The sequence below is a fragment of the Bos grunniens genome, chromosome 11 (genome assembly GCF_055505025.1).
Source record: "Bos grunniens cultivar Pamir isolate PY7600 chromosome 11, Bosgru_T2T1.0, whole genome shotgun sequence".
Lineage (NCBI taxonomy): Eukaryota > Metazoa > Chordata > Mammalia > Artiodactyla > Bovidae > Bos > Bos grunniens.
The window spans coordinates 2,817,934-2,843,335 of NC_141175.1; the positions used below are offsets into that span (position 1 = coordinate 2,817,934).

Below are 25,402 nucleotides of genomic sequence, written 5' to 3' on the forward strand. Positions count from 1 at the left end.
TCCTGTCTGGGCTCTCTGCCCTTCCAGCACCCTGGGGACTTGTTCCCCATTCTAAACTCTGTGTGCTGAGCCATTCTGACATGGGCCCTGCCCGTTACTAGGTCACAGCTAAGTCCACGGCTAAGTCCCCCGTCAACACGGGTATGTTTACGCAGCGTCACCCCTCAAGTTTATAGCAGGATGAGATTAGAACCCAGGCCTCCTGCCCCCCAGCCTGGGGGCTCTCTTGCCTTGTCCTGGCTTCCTCGGCCCCTGAGGAAGGTCACCAGTGCAGACCTTCATGTGCCACTGGGGCATCTGATGGCCTGGAGACACCACATTTAAACCCTTGGACTATCAAGAGCAGTCTGCAGAGAGGAGCTGATGCCTGACAGCGAGGTGGCTTTATCCTTCTTTATCCCTCTTGGATGGGTGTGTGGGAATCACACCCGCTGCCCCATGCCCCAGAGAGGCTGCACTGGCGGCCAGCCTGGAGGGACAAAGATGCCCTTGTTGGGTTTCAAGCTTCCCCCGAAGGACAGAAATTCCAGGGGGCGGACTTCTGAAACCCTGTTGCAGGGAGGGAGATGGAAAGAGACCTCCCTCTCTCTCTCCCCACTGCCCTGGGCTGACTCAAACATCCTTCCCTCAGTGGAACAACTTCACATGATAAAGGAAATACATGCTCCCTGTGAAAATATAAACAAGTAAGTTTGAGCAAATCATAGTGTGTGAATTACAGAGTGTCACCAAGCCCCACCAAGCCCCAAGCTCTGGAGAGGATCCAGTTAACACACGGGCATGTGGCCACCAAGGTTTTCACTGCGCCTGGAAAGAGGCTGTTTCTGCAGCCGCCTGTTGCTGCCAAGGGGGGTGGGGAGAGCTGAGTAAGAACCCGGGCTTTCGAGTGGGAGGACCTGCCTGGGACTCCCAGCCCTGCCACCACTTCCGTGCCTTTGCACACATGTAAGGTGAAGACAGTCACACCAGCCTGGGGAGGGCATGAGAATTTAAACTGTTATTGTTGTGCGGTTGCAAAGCCACATCCAACTCTTTGCAACCCCATGGACTGCAGCACACCAGTCTTCCCTGTCCTTCACGATCTCCCAGAGTTTGCTCAAACTCATGATCACTGAGTCAACGATGCCATCCAACCATCTCATCCTCTGTCGTCCCCTTCTACTCCCACCTTCAATCTTTCCCAGAACCAAGGTGTTTTCCAGTCAGTCGGCTCTTCCCATCAGGCTGCCAAAGTATAGGAGTTTCAGCTTCAGGATCAGTCCTTCCAACGAATATTCAGAGTTGATTTCCTTTAAGATGGATTGGTTGGATCTCCTTGCAGTCCAAGGGACTCTTAAGAGTCTTCTCTAACACCACAGTTCAAAAGCATCAATTCTTTGACCCTCAGCCTTCTTTATGTCCACTTTTCACATCCACACACGACTACTAGGAAAACCATAGCTTTGACTAGATGGAATTTTGTGGGCAAAGTGATGTCTCTGCTTTTTAACATGCCGTCTAGGTTTGTCACGGCTTTTCTTCCAGGGAGCAAGCGTCTTTTCATTTTATTCAATGTGTGGATACAGCTAAAACGCTAAACAGAGAGCTGGGCACATGCCAAGGTCTCTTCTGAGATTCCAGTACGAGTCCAAAACCCTCCATCCTGACCCCACCTCGTCTGTCGTGCCCAGGAGTGCAGAGGAGGGAGTCGAGGGGCAGGGTTGACACCTGAGGGGGCGGTTCATCCTTCTGCCCACCTGGGAAGGTTTGGGCCTGGGGGGGGGCCCGCTGATCATGAGGCTCCAGCGCCCAGTCCAGGGCTCCTCACAGATCACGGCTCAGAGAACCGGCTATCTGTTGGCACGGAGGTCCTGCGTGGGGAAGACGTTCCACAGGCAAATGCGGGTGGGACTCGGGGGTCGGGCAAAGTGAAACTGGGCCTTCCCCACAGAGCCCCGCCGGGCCTCAGCACCTCACCTCCATGCCTCTGTGCTCACTCTGGATCCACCTTTGTTTAGAGCAGTTTACCATCTGACTGTGTGGGTCACCACAAACTGTGGGAAATTCTGAAAGAGATGGGAATACCAGACCACCTGACCTGCCTCTTGAGAAACCTGTATGCAGGTCAGGAAGCAACAGTTAGAACTAGACATGGAACAACAGACTGGTTCCAAATAGGAAAAGGAGTACGTCAAGGCTGTATATTGTCACCCTGCTTATTTAACTTCTATGCAGAGTACATCATGAGAAATGCTGGGCTGGAAGAAGCACAGGCTGTAATCAAGATTGCCGGGAGAAATATCAATAACCTCAGATATGCAGATGACACCACCCTTATGGCAGAAAGTGAAGAAGAACTAAAAAAGCCTCTTGATGAAAGTGAAAGAGGAGAGTGAAAAAGTTGGCTTAAAACTCAACATTCAGAAAACTTAGATCATGGCATCTGGTCCCATCACTTCATGGCAAATAGATGGGGAAACAGTGGAAACAGTGGCTAACTTTATTTTTTTGGGCTGCAAAATCACTGCAGATGGTGACTGCAGCCATGAAATTAAAAGACGCTTACTCCTTGGAAGGAAAGTTATGACCAACCTAGACAGCATATTAAAAAGCAGAGACATCACTTTGTCAACAAAGATTCGTCTAGTCAAGGCTATGGTTTTTCCTGTGGTCATGTATGGATTTGAGAGTTGGGCTGTGAAGAAAGCTGAGGGCCGAAGAATTGATGCTTTTGAACTGTGGTGTTGGAGAAGACTCTTGAGAGTACCTTGGACTGCAAGGAGATCCAACCAGTCCATTCTAAAGGAGATCAGTCCTGAGTGTTCATTGGAAGGACTGATGTTGAAGCTGAAACTCCAATACTTTGGCCGCCTGATGCGAAGAGCTGACTCATTTGAAAAGACCCTGATGCTGGGAGAGATTTAAGGCAGGAGGAAAAGGGGACGACAGAGGATGAGATGGTTGGATGGCCTCACTGACTCAATGGACATGGGTTTGAGTGGACTCTGGGAGTTGATGATGGATGGGGAGGCCTGGTGTGCTGTGGTTCATGGAATCGCAAAGAGTCAGACACGACTGAGAGACTGAACTGAACTGAAGATTTGCAGCAAAGCTGAGACGTTTGTAGAGCTCCCATCTCCCTGCCCCCAGTTTTCCTATTGGCCTCTTACATCTGTGTGGGGCGTTGGCTACAATTAATCAACTAATACTGACGCGTTAACAAGAATCAGTCTTCATTCGGCTTTCCTATTTCCCCCGACACCCGTCTCTGCCCCAGGACCCCATCAGGGACCCCACAGGGCCATCACGTCTCCCTGGGCTCCTCTGGGCCGGGACAGCTCCTCGGACTTGCCTTGTTTTCGTGAATTTAGCGGTTTTGAGGGGGGCTGCTCAGGTTTTTGTAGAATGTCCCTTAACTAGGTGTCTCGTGGTGAGACTGGGGTGGGTGGTGGGCTTGGGGAGGAAGACCGCAGGGGTGAGGTGCCCGTTTCGGCTGTCCTCCAGGGGCGCCTGCTGCCGCCGGGACTCATGACCTTGGCCCCGGGCAGAGGTCACGCCTCCCCCACAGGGTCCTCTCCCCTCCGTCCTGCACTTTGACCCCCGGGCCCCTGTCCTGGGGCCACCCATACGGAACTGTGCACTTTGGCAGTGCCAAGCCCGTTCAAGCCTGGCACACAGTAGGTGCCTAATTAACCGTCTCTGAACTGAATGGCACAGGGAGATGAAACCCACGCTGTTGGCCTCATTAGGAATGAAGTTTCTAAAAAAAAAAAAAAAAGGAATGAAGTTTCCCTTGATCCTTGATTGGAGTCCCTCTCCGCTTGCGGTCTAATTAGGCTCAGCTGCTCCCTCGAGCCTGTCTCTTTGGCTCGGCTTGCCCACGACTTGGGGAGCTCCCAAGGTCCCCCACTCCCAGCTTCTGCCCACCCAGGAGAAGCACACCCCCAGCTCAGGGGCATCCGGATCGCCCACAGACGCCCTGTTCTTAACCCCACGTAAACCTCAAAGTTGCCCCGGCACAAAGATCCACAGCGACCGCTGAACCACTGAGGGGCGGTGCCGTGGCCAGGACCGCCCCCGCTCGGCCCCGCAGCCCCGAGCCCTGGGACTCTGGAGGCCCTAGCGCCTGCCCTACTCTGGCTGGCTCTGTTTTCGTGGCCTGGGGTCCACACAGGTCATCAGCACAGCCTGTGAGTCTGCGGTGAGCCCCAGCCGCACACAAACCCCCTCCCCAGTGACCACAGAGGTTCAGAGAGGGGCAGAGCCTGAGCCAAGGCCCACCCGCACAGGGGGACGCCGGCCCCGCCCAGCGAGTGGGGAACCCCCTCATTTCCATAACCAAGCAGAAGCCAAGCAGAAGCCAGAACAAGTTCAGGTAGAAAGTAGGAGGGGCTTTGCCAGTCCTGGTGAGCTAGGCAACCTGGTGTGGGGCAGGTCCAGGCTGGGGGTGGCGGGGGGTGTCATTGTTTAGCATCTGTATCCAACTCATTTGCAGCCCCAGGGACTGTAGCCCTCCAGGCTCCTCCATCCATGGGATTTTCCAAGTAGGAATGCTGGAGTGGGTTGCTATTTGCTCCTCGAGGGATCTTCCCAACCCAGCGATCAAGCCTGCATCTCCTGCATCATAGGCGGTTCTTGACCGCTCAGAGAACAGGGATGGGCTTGCCCTAAGCAGCATGGGAGGGGCCTCCCTCAGGTGGTTTGGACAGCAGCCCCCAATCCACTTGTCCAGGCGGGGAGAGGGGTGGGGATCCGCCTGGGTGGGGGTCTCCTTGAACTCTCTCATTTCATGAGCTGCAGGGGGGTCTCTTTGAGGGCACAGTTCAGGGGACACCAGCCAGCCTCACCCATAGAAGGAGAGGGGCAAAGAGGGGCGCTGACGATGCCCGTCCTGCCCGCCTTCACCTTCGATGGCTCCCTGGTGCCCCGGGGGACTCATACACGGCCCAGCAGGCACACGAGGGCTGCCCAAGGCCCCCGACGACCCCACCTGGGGTGACGCTGCCTCCACTCCGTCAGACCTGCAGTGCCTTCTGCCAGGCCACCCCCAGTGGGGCTCCCGTTACTGCCGCAGGTACCCCTAACCTCTCCACCCCGCTGGGGGGCTCCCGTTACTGCCGCAGGTACCCCTAACCTCTCCACCACGCTGGGGGGCTCCAGTTACTGCCGCAGGTACCCCTAACCTCTCCACCCCGCTGGGGGGCTCCCGTTACTGCCGCAGGTACCCCTAACCTCTCCACCCCACTGAGAGGGCTCCAGTTACTGCCGCAGGTACCCCTAACCTCTCCACCCCGCTGGGGGGCTCCCGTTACTGCCGCAGGTACCTCTAACCTCTCCACCCCGCTGGGGGGCTCCCGTTACTGCCGCAGGTACCCCTAACCTCTCCACCCCACTGAGAGGGCTCCAGTTACTGCCGCAGGTACCCCTAACCTCTCCACCCCGCTGGGGGGCTCCCGTTACTGCCGCAGGTCCTACCCCTAAAGCTGGCACACTGTGAGCGTCGTGTGCTTTAAAACTGTGAGTTTTAAAGATATTTCCTCCAAAACAGGACGGTGCTGAGCCGTGGCGGTGGCCCACTGCAGGCTCACAGACAGCTACTCACTGGACTGGGAGGTGACTGAAGGCAGCTCAGATGGCGACCCCATGTTACAGGCGAAGCTGAGGCAGAGAGAGAACCCAGCTGGTACGTTGTCCACATCTGTCCAGCCCAGAGCCGAGCCCAGAGTGACCCTTGAGCTCTGCCCCCCAGGAGGAGGAGGTAACCCCAGCAGCACACAGAAGCGGAGCCCCGCACCCGAGGACTGTCCGGACAGGCTGCATCCCGTGGCTGACAGCCCGGAGCCCGGCTCCGTGGGGGCCTGCCTGGAGCGGCCTGCTCTAGGAGGGTACAGGGAGGGGCAGGCTGCCCAGTGGGATGGGGTGGGGGAGGGCTCCCCCGGGGGGAGACCTGGCCAGAACCGCAGCCCCTTGCTGACCCCCGGGGTCGGAGTCACACTGCAGCCCGCGTCATGGGCCGCAGAGGGTCTCAGTGGCCGCTGTCAGTCAGGGAGTCTGGGCCTGAGGGGGCAAGGTGGGAGAGGAGGGGGCTGGCAGTGCTCTGTGCGGGGCGAGCCCACGCCCACCATGGGCTGCGGGGCCCGGCGTCAGACCCCCAGCCTCTCTGAGCCCACGTCCTTCCACAGAAGGGCAGCAGCAGCCAGCCGGTCCGCGGGCGCTGGCAGAGAAGTCCAGTGGGATTTTAGTCCCAAGTCTAGGGTGCGGCCCCCTGGGGCACAGTGGCCACGAGTCGCGGAGGGGTGTGGGGGCAGGAAGTGAGGCCAGGACAGCCCCTTCCTGGTCCCCCCCAGAGGGCAGCCCCAGAACCTCCCCCCGCGGGGACGTCCCCAGCCCCCAGGAGCCCCTCCGGCACACGGCCCCTCTCCTGGGAGGGGCGGTCCTGCGGGACAAGCATGGGCTGACACTGGAGCCCACGCTGGAGCCTGGTTCAGGCCACCTCGCTGCCCCAGACTTCCATCCCCCGGCTGCCACGCGCAGATAACACTCGTTTCTGCTCCCCGGCTCCGCACCAGTGGGCTGAGACCCGAGGACCCCCACCCCTGGCCCCCCTTGAGGCCCTGCTCCGGGGGCGCACATGGCAACACGGAGTGAACCCATCAGACAGACGGGCATGGCCCCAGCGCCAAGGGGCACGACCTGCTGAGCAGGTGAGGCTCCAGGCTTCGTCCTGCTTGGGGCCCGGTGACCCCATCCCCCTCGCCTGGTACGGACGGGGAACCGAGGCCCAGCAAGGGCTCCAGCCTGGAGAAGCCTGGCCTCCTCCGAGCCCGGGCTCCGACCCGCCCTAGGCACACTCCTCCTCCAAGCCCGGGCTCCGACCTGCCCTGGGCACACTCCCACTCCCTGAGCCCCCGCTCCTGGGGAGCTAGGGCAGCAGAGGCCCCGAGTCTGACATTAAGGCCGCGTGAACCCGGAGGTCAGCATCGCGGGTCAGGGCCTGAGGTGCCTTCCTTCATTTTCTTCTGGCAAAATTCACAGCTTCCTGTTTCCAAGATAAAAGCCTCTGAGAGGCCCATCCCCGCAGCAGCAGCGCCAGCTCGGAGGAGCTTCGTGTGAATAAACCAGAAGCAGGCGGAGGAAATACCCACACAGTCTCGCCATGACGCCAGGGTACGGACATTTGGGGGAAATGTGTGAAGGGCAAGACAAACCAGGGCCGACTCTGGTTCCGGAACAAAGCTCCCCGGGGACCCCACAGCCTGCACTCATTCTGGGGACTCGGCAGCCTGCAGGCGGAGGCCAAGGCGGGAGGGTGTGCAGCCAATGAGGCCCAAGGTGCCCATGGCATGAGTCACCCATAGGGGCCACGCGGGCACTCGAGGCCCGAGCCAAGGCTGGGGCGGCTACAGCCCACACCCTCTCCTGGGAGAGTGCCGGGCCTCGGTTTACCTGACTGTCCAGTAGGAGCACCAGCAGTTGCTAGAACAGCCCAGGGGTGCAGGAGGCCAGCCTCAGAAGTGTGGGCGTCTTGCTCAGTGTCACTGACCTTCGCAGGTCGGCTACTCACAGCGCCCGGCCCCGTGGACGGGACAAGAGCCTGTCTCTCCTCCGTCACGGTGAGTCAGTGACTCGGAAACCCCGCCGTTGGGGCTGCCTGTGTCGGCATTGCCAAGAGGGGACGCCCTCGACCCTCCTGGGCACCCAGCCCTCACGCCTCTTCCTTCATCAGCCGGCAGGGCAAGCGCAAGGCCGGTGGAACACGCACGCCCCTGGCCCGGCCAAGATGGGCCCCCCGCTTCAGGTCACTGGTCCCGCAGCCGTGCACAGGCTGCAGCGGGGGCATGTCCGGGGCACCAGGCAGGTGGGCGAGACGGAGGGGAGTACAGAGAGGGGTGAGGGAAGAGGGTGCTGGGGAGTCAGGGCGAGAGCCGGGGGCAGGTCCAGGGGGCTGTGCAGCCAAGAAAACGGGGTCAAGACGCCAAGAGCAGGGCCAGGGTCTGGCCCAGAACCATAGCCCATCCCTCGGGGCACTGGGCACACTCCCGACCTCAGCCCAGGCCCCAGGCCCCCTGGTGCCAAGGAGAAGCATGGGAGAGGAGAGCTACAGCCCAGGAGCGGGAAGCCCAGGCCCTCCCAGAACGTCCCAGGACCCACCACAGAAACAGGGACAGACAGACATCAAGAGCAGGCTGTAAAGAGCCCACTGAGATAAGTAACAAGTGGATCCCAAATGCTGGGAAGACAGTGCCCACCCTGGCCCGAGAGTGACCATCACCGAGGGCCCTGCCAGTTTCCAGGGCCTGGGAGGCCCTCATGCAGGGGCAGGGCCACATAGGGGGGCAGGGCCGCGAGGGGAAAGGGCCACATGGGCCTCAGCACCTCGCAGCAGGCTGGCCTCTCATCCGTGGCCAGTTCTCAGCCCCACCTCTAAGACTGACGAGAACGGCAGCCAGAGGCTTCAGTGGGCCTCGTGCAGGGCCCAGGCCCCGGAATGTGGGGCCTCTGGAGGATTTTCCGCCGTCCCGGGGCCTCTGGAGGATTTTCCGCCGTCCCGGGGTCTCTGGAGGCCTGATCAAGGTGGCACTCATGTGTGGACCCAGCACGTGGCTCACTAAGCGCTGCCCGACCTCAGCCCTGGACGCCCCGGGGCCCCCTTGGGCCCAGGCTCCAGCTCCACTTCACGCCCTAGGGCTCCTCTTGGGTACACTGAGCCCCAGGTCCCCCACGACTTTGGCCTGAGGCCCCCCAACCCTGCCTCTGTCCCCCGCCCAGGGCCACATGCAGAGAGACCAGGCTGCAGTGTGGGAGCCAGTGTGGGGCGGTCCCGGGAGTGAGCCCCGACCGGGTGCCCTAGAGGTGAGCCGCGGCTGGGACAGGGCGGGGCCTCTCAGGACGGGCACTCTGGGCAGGAGCCCACCGAGCCAGGCGAGGAGGGGGACACAGGGTCCGCTGGGCGGGGGAGGCAGATGCCCCCTCGGGGGTCACGCCCAGGGCAGTGGGCCTCGGGGCACCAAGGTGCTAAAGGAGGTGGGAGGGTGCGGCTCAGCTGGGTCCCGGGGGCCTCCGCGCGTCCTCAGAGGGCAGGGGGCAGAAATGGAGGCCCTGAGGTCAGGTCTGCGGGCTGCAGTGGGAAGGACAGGAAGGGACGGCCAAAGGTAAGTGATCGCCAGAGCCGACGGGTCCTCCGGGCAGAGCTGAGGAGGCCGAGCGGCCAGCATTCAGAGGACCCTTCCTCCTTGACACTCGTTTTGGGGGGCACCAGGGTCACTGCACAGGGGGGATGGAGCCCTCCTGCCCTGGATGGGACCCCCGCTCCATGAGAGGCCCCGGGGGTGGGGAAGGGTCCGCAGGGGTCCTGCTTTTCCAGTTCTCTACAGGCCCCAAAGGGATCTGCGTGCTGGGTGCGGGGGGCCTAGGGGGAGGGCAGCCGTGACCCCCGGGGCTGCCTCTGGCCGGGAAGGACGCCTGCTGCAGAACCCCTGCTCCTCCCGCTGGTCCTGGAGCCCCAGACACGGGCGGCTGCGGGCCTGCCGCCTGCGGGTGGGCTGTGCCCTCCCGTGTCCTCTACCTCCGAGGAGGAAGCCTGCTGGCCTCGCCAGCAAGGCGTTGCTGGAGTCTTCAGCCGGGCCTCCTCTGAATGCCTGCCCCCACCCTGGGCCCCGCTGGGCGGCCGCTGCCCCTCCAGGGAGGAAACCGAGGCACAGGGAGCAGCCCCCTGTGGCCCCACACCCCAGCCCCAAGGCCCTGGGCTCCCCACATTGACACCGTGCAGTCCCCACGCCCCAGCCCGGAGGAGCAGCCAGTGGGTTCGGGTGGGTGCCGGTCCCCGACAGACATCAGCCCCTCGCTCAGAAGTCCTGCCCTCCCTCCAGGACCGACACTGACTGGGGCCCCTGGAGCTGGGCAGGCCAGCGCCCTGCTCCCAGGACAGGCCGGAGCCACACCACACTCTGGGGGACGGGGCAGGGGGCACCTGGACAGCCGGACTGTCTGGGAAGAAGAGAGCAGAGCCTCGGCGCCCATCCCAGGGGGCACGGGGGGGTGGGAGTGTCCCGAGACCCTCTGGCCCCTGCCCAGCACCCACCGAAGTGGCTGCCTTTCCGGGGAGCCAAAGGGCAATTTTAAAAGAGAAAACCTTCCTGCGAACCGCGGAGAGCAGCGTGAGGGCACGGAGCTGGGGCGGGGCCTGGAGAAGGCGGCCCGGCGGGCGTCTGGGCCTTGCGCGCCCGGCCTCAGGGCGTGGGCTAAGGCACTGAGGAGCTGCCGCGCTGGGGCCGGGTGCCCGCTTGCGTAAGTAACCCTGGCAGAACCTGGTCCCTACCCACCTGCATGGAGTGCGGGCCCCGGGAAAGGAGGAGGCGGAGGTGGGTGAAGAGGCGGACGGAGGCCGTCTGGGCAGGCAGAGCCCTGGGTCCCCGGGCACGAGGCAGGGTGGGCCGGGGCAAGGTCCAGATGCCCAGACAGGCAGGCATCGTCAGAGGCCTCGCGGTTGGTCAACGAGCCTCCAGGTCTGGCCCAGAAGCCTGCTTGCCCATGGCCTCCTGACCGCCTGTGGTCCGGCAGTCCCCGCGGCGCCCCCCAGGTGGGCCAGAGCTCCACAGCACGGGGATCGTCTGCAGGCCCAGGGCCCCCCTCCCCGGGCAGGGCTTTGGCACACCCAGGCTCTGAGGATTCGGGGCCCCAAGGACCTTCTGCTTCAACTGCATTAGGCCCTGACCCTTTCCACTTGGAGCTCCACGTTGCTCGGAGGCTGAGACTGGACTCCCAGGCTCCTCCCTGCTGAAATGCAGACTCAAAAACGGGGCCCTGGGCCACGGCCCCCACGGCCGCCGGGAGCAGAGCCCCAGAAGGAAAGTTCCCGCATCTTGTCCCAGACCACCTCCCCATCCAGGCCTAGACGGAAGGACCTTCTGCACACAAAGTCTTAAAAAGCTTCTCTGTTTTTATTATATTGAACACTTTTTTCTTCTTTTTTCTTTTTGGTAGCTTGTGCATCTTCTTTGTGAAGTGTCTGCTCAAACTTTTTGCCCATTTTGTTGCATGATGTTTTTGGTATTTTTATTATGGAATTGTGAGGTATCTTCATAGATCCTGGATAGTAATTCTCTGTCAGATCCACCTTTTGTAACTAATGCCTCCATACCTAATGAGCAAAAGTTTAAATTCTGATGAGATCTAATTCAACTTTTTTTTATCTTTCCAGTTCAGTTCAATCACTCGCTTCTGTCCGACTCTTTGTGACGCCATGGACTGCAGCATGATAGGCCTTCCTATCCATCAGTAACTCCTGGAGTTTACCAAAACTCATGTCCAATGAGTCTGTGATAACCATCCAACCATCTCATCCTCTGTCATCCCCTTCTCCTCCTGCCTTCAATCTTTTCCAGCATCAGGGTCTTTTTCAAATGAGTCAGTTCTTCCCATCAGGTGGCCAAAGTATTGGAGTTTCAGCTTCAGCATCAGTCCTTCCAATGAACACCCAGGACTGATTTCCTTTAGGAAGAACTGGTTGGATCTCCTTCCAGTCCAAGGGACTCTCAAGAGTCTTCTCCAACACCACAGTTCAAAAGCATCAATTCTTTGGCGCTCAGCTTTCTTCACAGTCCAACTTTCACATCCATATGTGACTACTGGAAAAACCATAGCTTTGACTAGACGGACCTTTGTTGGCAAAGTAATGTCTCTGCTTTTTAATAAGCAGTCTAGGTTGATCACAGATTTTCTTCCAAGGAGCAAACATCTTTTAATTTTATGGCTGCAGTCACCATCTTCAGTGATTTTAGAGCCCAAGAAAATAAAGTCTGTCAATGTTTCCACTGTTTCCCCATCTATTTGCCATGAAGTGATGGGACCAGATGCCATGATCTTAGTTTTTTGAATGTTGAGTTTTAAGCCAGCTTTTTCACTTTCCTCTTTCACTTTCATCAAGAGGAACTTTGCCATAAGGGTAGTGTCATCTGCATATCTGAGGTTATTGATATTTCCCCTGACAATCTTGATTCCAGCTTGTGCTTCTTCCAGCCCAGCGTTTCTCATGATGTAGTCTGCATAGAAGTTAAATAAGCAGGGAGACAATATGCAGCCTTGACGTACTCCTTTTCCTATTTGGAACCAGTGTGTTGTTCCATGTCCAGTTCTAACTTGCTTCCTGACCTGCATATAGGTTTCTCAAGAGGCAGATCAGGTAGTCTGGTATTCCCATCTCTTTCAGAATTTTCCACAGTTTATGGTGATCCACACAGGCAAAGGCTTTGGCATAGTCAATAAAGCAGAAATAGATGTTTTTCTGGAACTCTCTTGCTTTTTCCATGATCCAGCGGATGTTGGCAATTTGATCTCTGGTTCCTCTGCCTTTTCCAAAACGAGCTTGAACATCAGGAAGTTCACGGATCACATATTGCTGAAACCTGGCTTGGAGAATTTTGAGCATGACTTTACTAGCATGTGAGATGAGTGCAATTGTGCGGTAGTTTGAGCATTCTTTGGCATTACCTTTCTTTGGGATTGGAATGAAAACTGACATTTTCCAGTTCTGTGGCCACTGCTGGGTTTTCCAAATTTGCTGGCATATTGAGTACAGCACTTTCACAGCATCATCTTTCAGGATCTGAAATAGCTCAACTGGAATTCCGTCACCTCCACTAGCTTTGTTCGTAGTGATGCTTTCTAAGGCCCACTTGACTTCACATTCCAGGATGTCTGGCTCTAGGTAAGTGAGCACACCATCGTGATTATCTGGGTCGTGAAGACCTTTTTTGTACAGTTCTTCTGTGTATTCTTGCCACCTTTTCTTAATATCTTCTGCTTCTGTTAGGTCCATACCATTTCTGTCCTTTATCGAGCCCATCTTTGCATGAAATGTTCTCTTGGTATCTCTAATTTTCTTGAAGAGATCTTGTCTTTCCCATTCTATTGTTTTCCTCTATTTCTTTGTATTGATCACTGAGGAAGGCTTTTTATCTCTCCTTGCTATTCTTTGGAACTCTGCATTCAAATGGGTATATTTTTCCTTTTGTCTTTTGCCTTTAGCTTCTCTTCTTTTCTCAGCTATTTGTAAGGCCTCCTCAGACAACCATTTTGCCTTTTTGCATTTCTTTTTCTTGGGGATGGTCTTGATCACTGCCTCCTGTACAGTGTCATCAACCTCTGCCCATAGTTCTTCACGCACTCTATCTATCAGATCCAAGCCCTTGAATCTATTTCTCACTTCCACTGTATAATCGTAAGGGGTTCAATTTAGGTCACACCTGAATGGTCTAGTGGTTTTCCCTACTTTTTTCAATTTCAGTCTGAATTTGGCAATAAGGAGTTCATGGTCTGAGCCACAGTCAGCTCCCGGTCTTGTTTTTGCTGACTGTATAGAGCTTCTCCATCTTTGGCTGCAAAGAATATAAAATAATCATGGAAGAATTTTATATTTTATGATCATTGTTTTTTGTGACCTGTGTCATCTTTCTCTTCCCCTTGCTTCCTTTCTTGCCTCCCTGCCAGGTCAAACTATACTCTCCTACGCATTCCCTGTAAGAGCTTCATAGTTAAACGTCTTCTCTCTCCGTCAGGTGGGCTCTCTTCCGTCCTAGTTCCCTTTTGCCCTGGCTGCCCGGCAGCTCAGCACTGTAGTCCAGCCCAACCACACCTCACACTGCTTACTCCCCCCGGACCCCGCCCTCCAGGGCCAGCTTTGCCTCCCCCATCCTCCCTGATGGGTGTGTGTCCCCGGCAGACCTCCTCAGACCTTAGAAGAGGGAGGTGCACTCAGGCTTCATTTGTTTAAACGTGCACACAAAGGAGCTATGTCCACCAGGGAGGCTGATGTCCACAAGGGCCCCACACGAGCTCAGGTGGGCATGGGTCCTGGGAAAGCAGGTCTGGGTGCTTCGTGTCAAAGAGGTCTGATAAAAAGATGAAGGCAAAGGACCGTCTTTCAATTACCAACAGCCAAGTAGGGGGTGGGCAGTGGGAAGCTGTCCCCAGGGCCCCCCCATCCTCTACAGGACAGCTCTGCTTTTCTTTCCAACTGGGACCTCCAGCATCCAGGACCCCCAGCTGGTGGGTTCCAGAGCCTCCTCTGCAGCCATCTGGAGGGCGGGTCCTGGGGACAGTGCCTGGCCCCGGGTCACGGTGGGGGCGACAACTGGCCTCAGCCTCCAGAGGGGAACAGAGAAGAGAGTCTTGCTGCCCACGTTGTCCCAACCGTATTTCAGGAAGCGGCCAAGTGACCGTTCCCTGGCAGGAAAAAAAGCATGAAAGTGTTAGTTGCTCAGTCGTGTTTGACTCTGCGACCCCATGGACTGTGGCCCGCCAGGGTCCTCTGTCCATGGGATTCTCCAGGCAAGAATGCTGGAGTGGATTGCCATGCCCTCCTCCAGGGGATCTTCCCACCCCAGGGATTGAACCTGGATCTCCCACATTGCAGGCAGATTCTTCAGGAAAGCCCCCTCCCAGGCTGGGGTCCTTCCCAACTCGGTTACAAGGTAATGGTAAGGAAGTGTCAGCAGCACGGTCCCCGGGCCCTGTACTGGCTCCCAGTCTCAGGGTTTTAACGCCCGGTTTCACCGGCCCCGGCGTCTGGGGCCAGCAGTCCCAGGGTCCGAGTGGGCACCGCCTGGCATGGAGGGGGAGCCCAGCTGGCCCTTTAAGAAGAGGGGGCTGCTCCTGGCACAGCGCACAGCTGGCCCCGCCAGAGACGGGCACGTTCCTGGTCCTTCTGGAAGGCTGAGTTGGAAAGGAGACAAAATGTTCTTGCACAGCTCAGTAAACAAGCCTAAAGTGTTTTGAAAGCCTCTGCCGACATAAAGGACTGTGAAGTAAATGCAAGAATTGCAAAAGAAGGGCCAGCTGCTGGGGGTGGGGGTGGGGGGTGGGGAGTGTGGGCGGGAGGAGGGCCTCCACGCGGCCCACCGCCCTCTCAGGGCGCCTTGTGGGGCCGATGCCCTGCGAGCCCGTGCTCCGGGCCACGGCCTGCGTGTGCAGATGCAGGGGCCGCGTGGAGGCCTCACCGGGAGGATGCATGTCTATACACAGCTCTGGGAAAGAGCACAGAGCGTGCCAGTGCCTGTGGGTGTTCTGTGCCTGTGGGCGTGCCCCCATGTCTGTGCGTGTGGCTCGCCTGCGGCACACAGCAACTCCTAGCTCACCCCACCCCTTCCCGAGGAACCCAGCTGGAGCAGACCCAGGTTAGCGCCACCCTCGGAAGGAAGCAGGGAGCCCGGCTCTCTGGGGAGCTAATTAAGGGAGACCTGGCGTCTGAAGGTGAGACACGGGCGGGAGGCGAGCCTGGTGGGAAAGAACGCTCCGGGGCCCAGACCTGCTCACCTGCTGGTCTCTTGGCTCCTCCGGTAGCATTTTACACAGTAATGATGGTGCTGAGGGCCTAGAAGCTCCCAAGGGGCGCCCCCGGGTGCTAGGGATGTGTGGCCTCAGACGCCAAAGGCTGACTTTCTTGGCAAAGAGCAGGACCCCGCTCAGCTCAGCCCCTCCCAGCTCGATCCACCTGGGGCTCAGTCTTCTCATCTGTAAAATGGGCAGAACACCACCTCCATCCCAAGACAGAGATGAGAGCCAGTGTAGGGGCAAGGCGCTCGCAGCAGAGAAACCTGCCCCCACCCCTCCCCACCCCTGCCCTCTCCCACCTCTGCACCGTGGCCGGGAGGAAGGCGGCCAGGTGGGGCCCTGGCCTTGGAGTTCCCTGGGACCATCAGCCTCACCCTGGGGAGGAATCACCTTCTCCCGCCACACCACCAAGTCCACCATCCTCCCCGCTCAGGAGCCTCGAGGGCTGGCTGTCGGCCCGGCTCAGGACTGGGCCCTGGAGGGATGGCACCCCACTCAGGCTGGCTTGTCCCGGACAAGCACAAACCAGGGCGATGCACGCACTGCAGGGCCGGGGCGACACAGTGGCCTTGGGGCCGTGGTGGGGCTTTGGGGAGGACAGCGAAGGCTTCTGGAGGCCTGAGGACCAGGGAGCGGGTAGGGGGAGCAAGGGGAAAGGCAGGTAGACCCGGAGAACGGGCTGGAACTGCAGGCAGTGCACAGTAGGTGCTCAGTGAATGCCTGCTGGGTGACTGAGTACACCATGTGAGGCAGGAGGGAGCAGACCCACAGCACGCAGGTCCCTCTGACCGCGGGGCCTGTGCGCCTGGCCCCACGGCTCTGGCCCTCCTTGCCCAAGACACTAGGCTCCCAGGCTCGGTGCCCGGCGAGCGGGTCCCCCCGCCGCCCGCTCGTGTGTCTCAGAGGGTTGCGACAGCCTCCCAAGGCACAGGGCTCCCCGCCAGCAGCCTCTCTGTCCTCACCACGCCAGCCAGGCAGCATGGGAGCAGCCAAGGCCCTGAATTCCTGCCCGCACCCGTGGGGCGGCCCCGGGGGCCCGGGGAGCGTCCTCCAGCCTGGCTGCAGCGGGCGGAGTCCCGGCCAGGAGGCCCATCTGGGAGCCGGGCAGCAGGGAGGGGCCGCAGGGACTGCTAGCCAATGCCAGCACCGCCAGGCCCTCCACCCCTCAGCTGGCGGGGGACTCCCTGGCCGGCCGGGCCTCCGGGCACCTGCGAGCCAAGCCGCTCCGCAACCGCAGGCCAAACGAAGCCACTTTCTCAAGTGCCCGGGAGAGAGAGGGGGACACCGGCGCTCTGTTCCCCTCGCCCGGCCCAGGAGAGCTGGGGCGGCAGAGGGCGTGGGGGCGGGGGGCACACCCTGAGCTGCCCCCAGCGCTCGGCCCCGGGGCACACGGGCGACGGGCCTCTGTAGGTCCTGTGCCGGTCCCGGCCCGAGCGGCCCGCTGACGCCCCGTGCGCGCCCCACGTGCCAGGAAAGGGACAAAGCCACGAAGTGTCGTCCCAGCCAGAGGGCCGGGGCGAAGCCGGGGTGAGGAGCCGTGGCGCGGCCGTGCTGGCCTCTCAGGGACCACGCCCCGCACCGTGGCGGCCTTCCTCCCGGGCTGACCGCTCCCCCAGGGGCCAGGCTGGGTCTCCGAGAGTGCCCATACGGGACCGACTGTCACTGTCCTGAAGGCCACAGACGCCGGGCAGGGGGCAGCCTCACGTCCCCCGAGGATGCTGTGGAAGGCCTCCTAACGCATCCAAGGCCACGCGGTTGGCGGATGGACAGAGGGACGCGAGCCCGGGTCTGCCCCTGCCCCCAAGGACTGAATGGCTGGGTCACAGGCCCGGCAGTCGGGGCCGTGATCCCCCAGCTGCAGTGGTCAGTCACTCCGCCCAGGGGAGGAGCGTGGGCACCCTGCAGCCAGCAGCTCCCGGCCTTCCCTGCCGTGCGCACGTTTGAGGAACAGGGCCTGCCCAGCACAGGGCTTGGGCAGCCCAGGAGATGCTGACTGAGGCTGGACAACCCACAGTGGACGTAGGGTTTGACCTGAACCCGGACGGCCTCACCAACTCGATGGACATGAGTCTGAGTGAACTCTGGGAGTTGGTGATGGACAGGGAGGCCTGGCGTGCTGCGATTCATGGGGTCGTAAAGAGTCAGACACGACTGAGCGACTGAACTGAACTGAACTGGATGCCCGAGACCTCCGTGCCCCGTAGCCCTTCCCCGGGGACCCCATTAACACCTCACGGAGCCCGTGTTCCTGGAACAGCTTCCGGAAGCCTCAGGGCAGCTGGGTGTGTTCCCTGCCCCCAAGGGAACACAGAGCTTCATCTTCTGGGGCAGGGGGTCCTTGAGAGTTTGGGGGTAACTCCATAAGACAAAGCCACCAAGTCAAACAGCCACTTCGGCTAAAGGGCGGGGAGAGCCCAAGTCCTCACCGTCACCCTCCCTGCTGGGCATTTCTCACCAGGTTCAGTGGACATTTAAGAGCCCAGCCAGGGTGCCACCTCCATCCCTCCCACCTGCAGCCCTCACGCGACCTTCCGGCATCACCTCCCCGAAATATGCTGCTGGAGGTCCACCCCCTTGCTACACAACCCTCCTTGGCTCCCCATTACCCCCGCATGAATGTTCTCATCGCTCCCAGTGCCGGACTCTCCTTCCCAACCCAGCTCCCCACACTGAGGCCACACCTCCCCCTCCTCCTGGGCCTTCCCCCCGAGGGCCCTTGGGATGTCCTGTTTTGCCAGGAGGTACCTCCCGGTCCGCCCCACTCCCCTCTTCACAGGGGCCCAAGCACAGCGGGCCCCTCCCAGCTCTGCATTCAAGCTGGTCTGGAAAGCTCATTCATACTAGAGTGGAATTAGCTAAAAGTGGCTTCGGGGTGAATTTGCTCTGGAAACACACTACTGTTTATCTGGAGCTCCTAGAAGTCAGCCTAGAGCCAAAGGCCCGGAAGTTTAGGTTTCAAGTTGGGGGGCACTCTCCTGCTCCCCTCGTTTCCAAGGCCCACAGTGGCCAGCACCTCACTGGGCCCCTCCTAGAGCTGGCAGCAGGGCTGGATCAGGCCGGCAGGGGTCTGGCCTGCACTCCAGACACCCCCCTCCCTCATTCCCAACCCGAGGCTTAGGGCCCTCTGATCCCGGACGTGCCCCTGGGTCGTGGGACTTCAGGAACCAGAGAGGGTCCCACAGGGATGGTCTGGTGGGGAGTGGATCTCAGGCCCCACCACAGGCCCCGAATTCCAGGCTAATTGGCGTCTGGCAGAGCACACTCCTCGACCCCGACCTGCTTTCCTGCCAGGTCTGCAAGCTGACCACCCGCCTCTACGACAGCCCCCCAAACCCGACTGCCTGGGCCGCCCCGGGAAGCCTCTGACCGGGCCCTCTCCCAGCCGGCAGGCACCACAGCGGCTGGGCTGCGGGCCTGGGAGATGTGTCTCCCTGACCTCGGGGCCAGAGCATTGCAGCAAAGCCACCGGAGACAGAGGCGGGCCCCGGAGGCGTGCAGGGGAGACTAGAGGCGGCTCATAAACACGGATAGGAGGACGCGTCTGCACTGACCCAGATGCGGGGACGGGAAGCCCAGCTCCAGGCAGAGCTCTCCCCCGGGAGTTGCCCAACTGGACTGTTGCAATGGGCTAGGATTCCAGGGTCAGCCCTGCAGATGGCTGCCCAGGCCGGGCCTCCTGGCTGCCCTGAGCACCAAGGGTGTGGGGACAGTGGCTGCCCGGCATGGGGAAAGCCCAGCGTTCCTGGGCCCCACGCCCTGCTGTCTGTGGCTGGGGCAAGGGGCAGGAATCAGGCCTCTGGGGCAGCAGCAGCTCAGGGCCAACCATTCTCACCCCAGGACAGTCCAAGATGCCCCCCACTTGCCCCCAGGAAACACGGAAGACCCAGGCCCATGCCTGACGACCATGAGCCCCGGCTGCAGCTCTGCAGCCCTGGCCCAGGGGGCTCCCCAACCCACTCCCACCCCTCTGCAGCCCTGCTGTCTTCCGTCATGTGGACCCTGGGGCAGAGGGTGGAGGCAGATGACCGCGCTGCCCACAGAAGCAATCTTAAACTTGCCCCAGCACATGCCCTCCGGCCTCACGAGGGCCCTCTGGGCTCACGAGGACTCCGGGAGGCCATATGCCCTGGCCTCACCTGCTTGTCACACAGGGCAGCCTGGCCCCCATCCACCAGCCCCTGCCCCACCTCCCCGGGGAAGGGGCAAAGCAACCCCATTCCTTCTACAGTCGTGTCCAACTCTGTGCGACCCCATGGACTGCAGCCTACCAGGCTTCATCCATGGGATTTTCCAGGCAAGAACACTGGAGTGGGTTGCCATTTCCTTCTCCAATTCCTTCTACAGGTGTTTACCAAATCCCTCCTTTTGTTCTGCAGAATCTAATTTCTTTTTTTGGTCCACCCACGGTTTCCAAGCACTTTACAATAGGTACGAGGCCAGGAAGCAGAGGTTCCCGCCCCACCCTACGGGTGAGAAAGAGGGGAAGGGTCCAGCCAGGACCACAGAGCCCCCGGTTCAAGCCCTTCCTCCTCCCTCCTCCTCCTTCCAAGCGGCGCCCTGCCCATTGGCCCAGTAGGGCAGCCCTCGGGCCTTGCATCTTCTCTGAGCAGCCCAGCCCAGGGTGGCCCAGCCCCAGCCAAAGCAGACTGGACACAGGCCCACAGCCCTGCCGGAGGACCAAGGGCCGGGAGACCCGCAGCGACGGTGACTCCTGGGCCCCCGTCCCCTTTTGAGGTCAGGGTCCCGCCTGGATTCAGGGGCACTGTCCGGGTAGCAATGGCTCCTTTCACACGGCCCTCTGGCTGAGGGGTCAACCCCAGAGGAGGCGCCTCCACAGCCAAGGAGCCCCCCAGTTCCCCATCGATGAGAGGCGTAACTCCCACCCACAGTGGGGCCTGGCACTTGGGCTCCCTGCCGAGTTCTTGGTGGGAACCCCCAGGACATGCTGGCCTCTGAGCCCACCTCCCAGCTCAAGCTACTGCTTGATCACAGATGCCCAGGCAGGAAGCAGAACCTTCTGGAATGCTCAGAGGTGATGGGCCTGGCTGAGAGTCCTGCTCCCCAGCCAAGGCCACGCTCAAGGATGGGTCTAGGACCACCGGCTGGCCCGTCCCCAGCAGGACCCGTGTAATCCGCCCAGAGCAACACAGCTAGTTAAAAGTTTTATTGATTGAACACAATTGAGTGTTAGCAGTAAAAGTTCTCCTGATGTAACCCACTTTTTCTTAATGGGTAATCTCAGACACTCAAGTTTGTATGTTAAAGGAGCTTTAGGACAATTTAATAGCTCATAAAATTTTATGGTCCCAGTTGAAATCAGAGTGATAACTCTGGCCTGCACGGTGATAGTTTGCTAAACGTCTCTCATCTATTTTTTCCCCTGTTTATTGGAAAGCTAACATCTGCTCCGCTATGGGCGGAAAGAAAAGGGAAGGGAAATAACGATCTATTTTTCTAGAAGGGAGGTGAGAGATTCGGGCCCTCCTGGCAGCATCCTATGTTCCAAACACACGATTTTCCTTTCAGTCAAAAAGAGGTTCAAAAAACCAGCTGACCCGCGGTTCACAGAAGGAACACCCCTGCAGGCACAGGGACCCCTGGGCGGCTGCGGAGCACCAGAAGTCTATGCAGGCCACGGCCGCGTCCGGGGCTCAGCCCCAACCCGGGGAGCCCGTTAAGAGGCACTACCTGCTAACTGATAAAGCACCCACCGTGCAAAGGTCCAGGGGGGCCCACGAAGACCAAGGACAGGAGTTCCCTGCCTGCGAGGAGCTTCCCTTCGGCAGGTTAAACTAAATGGGCGGGCTCTGCACCCAGGCGGCCCTGCCCGAGACTTCCGGGAGGCGGCGGAGGTGGGACCGGGGCTCCAGGGACGAGCAGGAGCCAGAAGCGGGGTCCGAAGGACAGGAGAGCCTGAAGCCCCAGCTGCAGCCCCGGGCAGCGTCGCCCGAGCTCAGGGAGCCTCAGCTTCCTTGTCTTTCAAGTGGGACCAAGTGTTCACACCTACCTCTCAGGGTCGGTGTCGGGGTAACATCAGGTGAAGCATGTGGAATGCCGGCCAGAACTGGGGCTTCAGACGCATCACCAACACGTGGATGAACTTCAAAGACAAGCCCCCAGGCGAGAGAAGCAGGCGCGAGCGGCCACGTGTGGCCAGGAAGTGTCCGGCCTGAGGACATCCCTCGAGACAGAAGCCCGACCGGGGGTTGCCAAGGCCTGGGAGGGGGCAGTTTCCTTTGGGGTGATGACAAGGTTCTGGAACCAGATAGAGGGCTGGGAGCACAGCACTGAATGGGCTGAGCGCTGCCGGATGGTCCACTTGGCGGCGGCTCGTCTTATGGCATGTGAATTCCACCTCAACACAAATTGCTCTTAAAGAAAGGAACGTGTGTTGACAAACACGGCGTGTGGAAAGATCGCCGGGCCGGACCCCAGACACGCTGCCCCCTGTGAAGACACGCTCCTTCAGCCTGTGAAGGTGGAGCTGCCGCGTCTCCCCCACCACCCCCGCTCCGGCCCTGGGAACCTGCAGCCCGGCCGGCAGTGCCCGGCGGAGCCTGGACTCGGCAGGCACTGGGGAGGGTGCCCGTCAGCTGCCCCAGGGAGGGCGCTGGAGAGGCCTGCGTCCGGGACTGCTGGAGGGCTGCTGTGTATGAAAGGTGTGATTTATGGGGGCTCGTTAGAAAGAGAGAAGCACTCGCTTTCAGGCACACTCACTGCGCCTGCCAGGGAGCCCCTGCCCGGGGGCCACGGGCAGTGGGAACCCCCTGCCTCACCCGCCCCAGGCCCTGGGGGCGCTCTGCGTCTCTGCCCACCCCCAAGCCAAGCCCCAATCCTGGCTCCTCTGGATCCCTCCAGATTTCCCGTTCCAATCCCACCGAGGGGGGCCGTGGAGCTGGGGCTGGGCATCTCTGTGCTGTGACCACCACCACCCCCAGCCCGGAGGCACCCTGGACACGGTGTGAGCCCACCTGCCTGGGGAGAAGGCGGCCCCGCCCGCACCCGCGGAGGAAGCACTGGCCACGGCGGCTGACACGGAGGCGGTGCTGGGCTTCCCCCCAGGGGCCCACTCCCCGGACCGCATCCAGGGCTTCTGGCCACCAGCATAAGGGATGAAAAGAGGCCACGTGCCTCCAGGCCCAGGGGAGCAGCCATGTTGGGGGGAGGTGCAACGCTGTCGCTCAGAACTCAGGTGCCCGAGGACCACGTGGGCACTCAGCCGGGTGAGGCGCGGCCTGACCGACCACACTGCCCAGTGGGACCCCAGGGCTCAGGGAGGCTGTGAGCCGCAGGTGCCCAGGTCTGCCCAGACCAGGCTGGGAGTCGCCCAGGATCTGCAATATCACTTGACCAGCAATACACATACCTACGGAGGAACCTACAAAATCTTCAAATTCACAAGCGCTCTAACGGGCCCATGACCCCACAAAGGCGAGCAAGCGTCACGGAAAAGTGCTTATGATCCCTCCCGGCCCGTAATAACTGCACAGGAGTTGGAGAGAGATTTGCTGAGCGCCTGGCTTTTCTTGGAGTGGGCTTGCCATTTTCTCAAAGAAGTGGGTTCCATCAAATCCGGATGCCCAAGACCCTGAGACCAGGCCACTGAAGCCTGGGGCTGGACAGCCCAGCTTGGGCACCGCACGCCGGCTGGCCCTGCCCCTAGTCCCGGTGCCCGGCTCAAGCGCCAGGACGAACCCCACCAGTCAGGCCCACAGTGACCTTAAGCACGGCTCTGGCAGCAGCAACAGCCCGCTGGCCACTCTGTACCTCTGGGCCTCGCCGCCCCTCCTGTCCAGAGCCTGCAGGCTCCGTCCCATCCCTGGGTCACCTCCTTGAGACGGTCCCACCTAAAGAAGCCCCCCCGACACTGGCCACAGGGGCGTCCCCCCCGAGGCCCGCCGTCAGAGCCCCCAGAAGCTCTCCGGTCGCTCCGTTCTGTGCTCTGTCCGCCTGTGTCCCCTGGCCCAGCCTCTGTGGGGCCTGAAGCCTTCCCCGCTGTGTCTGCCAAGCGCCGAGCCCTGAGGGAGGTAAATATTGAATGGGGACTGGATCCCAAAACAGCAAACACTTGAGATGCAGATACCTGAGTTTGAACCCCAGCCAGGCTGCTGTATTGCCACCTTGGTTGAGCTGATCATTTTGTCCTTCTTGTCCACAAGACAGACAGCGAGACAGCGAGATGCATGGACCCTCACTCTGCCTGCTGCCAATCTCAAGAACGAAAGGATTTTTTTAGGAGGTCTGGAGACCAGCCCCACCCCGAAGAGAAGAGCTGCAACTAATTCCCCCGATGTGTCGACAGGAGTGCCTCGTGGGCACCGAAGTAATCAAATCACAGGAGGAGCGAGGGGGCGAGGGGAGGATAATTGAATATCAGAGAGGAACCTAGTCTCAGGTCAGCCGTTCCACGGCTCAGTCTCGTATCTGTGTTTTCTAAAAAAACCCCCAGTGAAACACTTCTATTCTTTCATGACTTCTAAAATAATGTCGTAACATCCTATAGCCATTACCATAACAACTGCACTTATTGAATACCTACTATGTGCTGTGAAGCTCTCAAGGTGGGTCTTACTCTCCCACTTTGCAGCCGGGAAAACCCCGACCACGCAGGCCTGGCATTGAGACGAGGCCGGGGCCGGACCCTAGGTGGGCCTGGAGGGAGCCGGCCGCCCCACCGCACCACCACCGTGGAACGCCCTCACCCCACTTCCAGGCATCCACGCAGCCCTTCCCCATCAGGCCGAGGCCTCGCCCTGCTTTTTATTTCCAAGTCTGGTTACCACAGATGCAAAATGAAAAATGAGCCAATAACCCAGTGACTCTGAGCCAGTCGGTGCGAAATGCAATCACCGTGGGGGGGACAGGGCGGCGGGTCCAGCCAGCAGATCACTCGGGCGGCGCAGGGGGAGCTGCCCTCTCGGGCTCCCAGCAACAGCAGCAGAGCACACACAGGGCTCGCTCTGAGGGTCAGAGGGGCCCCGGCCGGGGCAGGGGGGGACCCGGGCTCTGGCTGGGACGGCCTGGAGCGAGGCTGTGCTCCTCCGCCCCTTTCTGCCAGTCTGGGCTCCAAGAACACCCACATCTGCAGAGCTCCAGCCCAGGTGAGGACGCCAAGACGTTAGTGCTGCCGGTGTGGCAACCGGGCACAATCCTGCTCAGCTTGAATGACGGATTTCCAACAGCCGACCGCACAGGTGGCCAAGGCATTCGGGGGCTGGAGATTCTAACTCTTCTTTAAACTGAAGCACAGGTGTTTGACAATGTTGTGTTCATTTCAGGCACACAGCAGAGCGATTCGCCCACACACACACACACACACACACATTCTTTCTCAGATTCCTTTCCGTTGTTGCTGCTATTGTTCAGTTGCTGTCCTGTCTGAGTCTTCGCGACCCCATGGACTGCAGCACGCCAGGCTTCCCTGTCCTTCACCGTCTCCCAGAGTTTGCTCAGATTCATGTCCATTGGGTGGGTGATGCCATCCAACCATCTCATCCTCTGTCGTCCCCTTCTCCTCCTGCCCTCAATCTTTCCCAGCATCAGGGTTTTTCCAATGAGTCGGCTCTTCACATCAGGTGGCCAAAGTATTGGAGCTTCAGCTTCAGTGTCAGCCCTTCCAATGACTATTCAGGACGGATTTCCTTTAGGATGGACTGGCTTGATCTCCTTGCAGTCCACAGGACTCTCAAGAGTCTTCTCCAACACCACAATTAGCACCCAATCTTCGGCCTTCTTTCTGGACCAACTCTCACATTCACACACAACTTGACTGGACGGACCTTTGTCAGCAAAGTGACGTCTCTGCTTTTTAATACACTGTCTAGGCTTGTCACAGTTTTCCTTCCCAGGAGCGAGCGACTTCTACTTTCATGACTGCAGTCACTGTCCACAGTGATTTTGGAGCCCAAGAGAATAAAATCTGTCGCTTTTTCCACCTTTTCCCTTCTATTCGCCTTGAAGTGATGGGACTGGATGCCATGATCTTGGCTTTTTTATGCTGACTTGGGAGAGCAAAGGGAAAGGCCACCCACTCCAGGATTCTGGCCTGGAGAATTTCACGGACTGGATGGTCCACAGGGTCGCAAAGAGTCGG

General features: G+C 59.8%; 2 long non-coding RNA genes across 3 annotated transcripts; one reads left to right on the forward strand and one right to left on the reverse strand.

Moving 5' to 3' along the window:
- Positions 1 to 10,900: 10,900 nt before the first annotated feature.
- LOC147362273 (uncharacterized) lies at positions 10,901 to 14,605 on the reverse strand. The gene is made up of 2 exons (XR_015136068.1): positions 13,712 to 14,605; positions 10,901 to 13,355 (listed from the first exon to the last, which is right to left on the reverse strand). It is a non-coding gene; the product is annotated as an uncharacterized LOC147362273 (long non-coding RNA).
- A 492-nt stretch (positions 14,606 to 15,097) lies between these two features.
- Positions 15,098 to 24,124, forward strand: LOC147362274 (uncharacterized). 2 transcript variants are annotated; one of them, XR_015136067.1, is made up of 2 exons: positions 15,098 to 15,228; positions 23,469 to 24,124. It is a non-coding gene; the product is annotated as an uncharacterized LOC147362274 (long non-coding RNA). The 2 variants fall into 2 exon arrangements; XR_015136066.1 differs by having other exon boundaries at positions 15,129 to 15,228; positions 20,836 to 24,124.
- Positions 24,125 to 25,402: the final 1,278 nt, after the last annotated feature.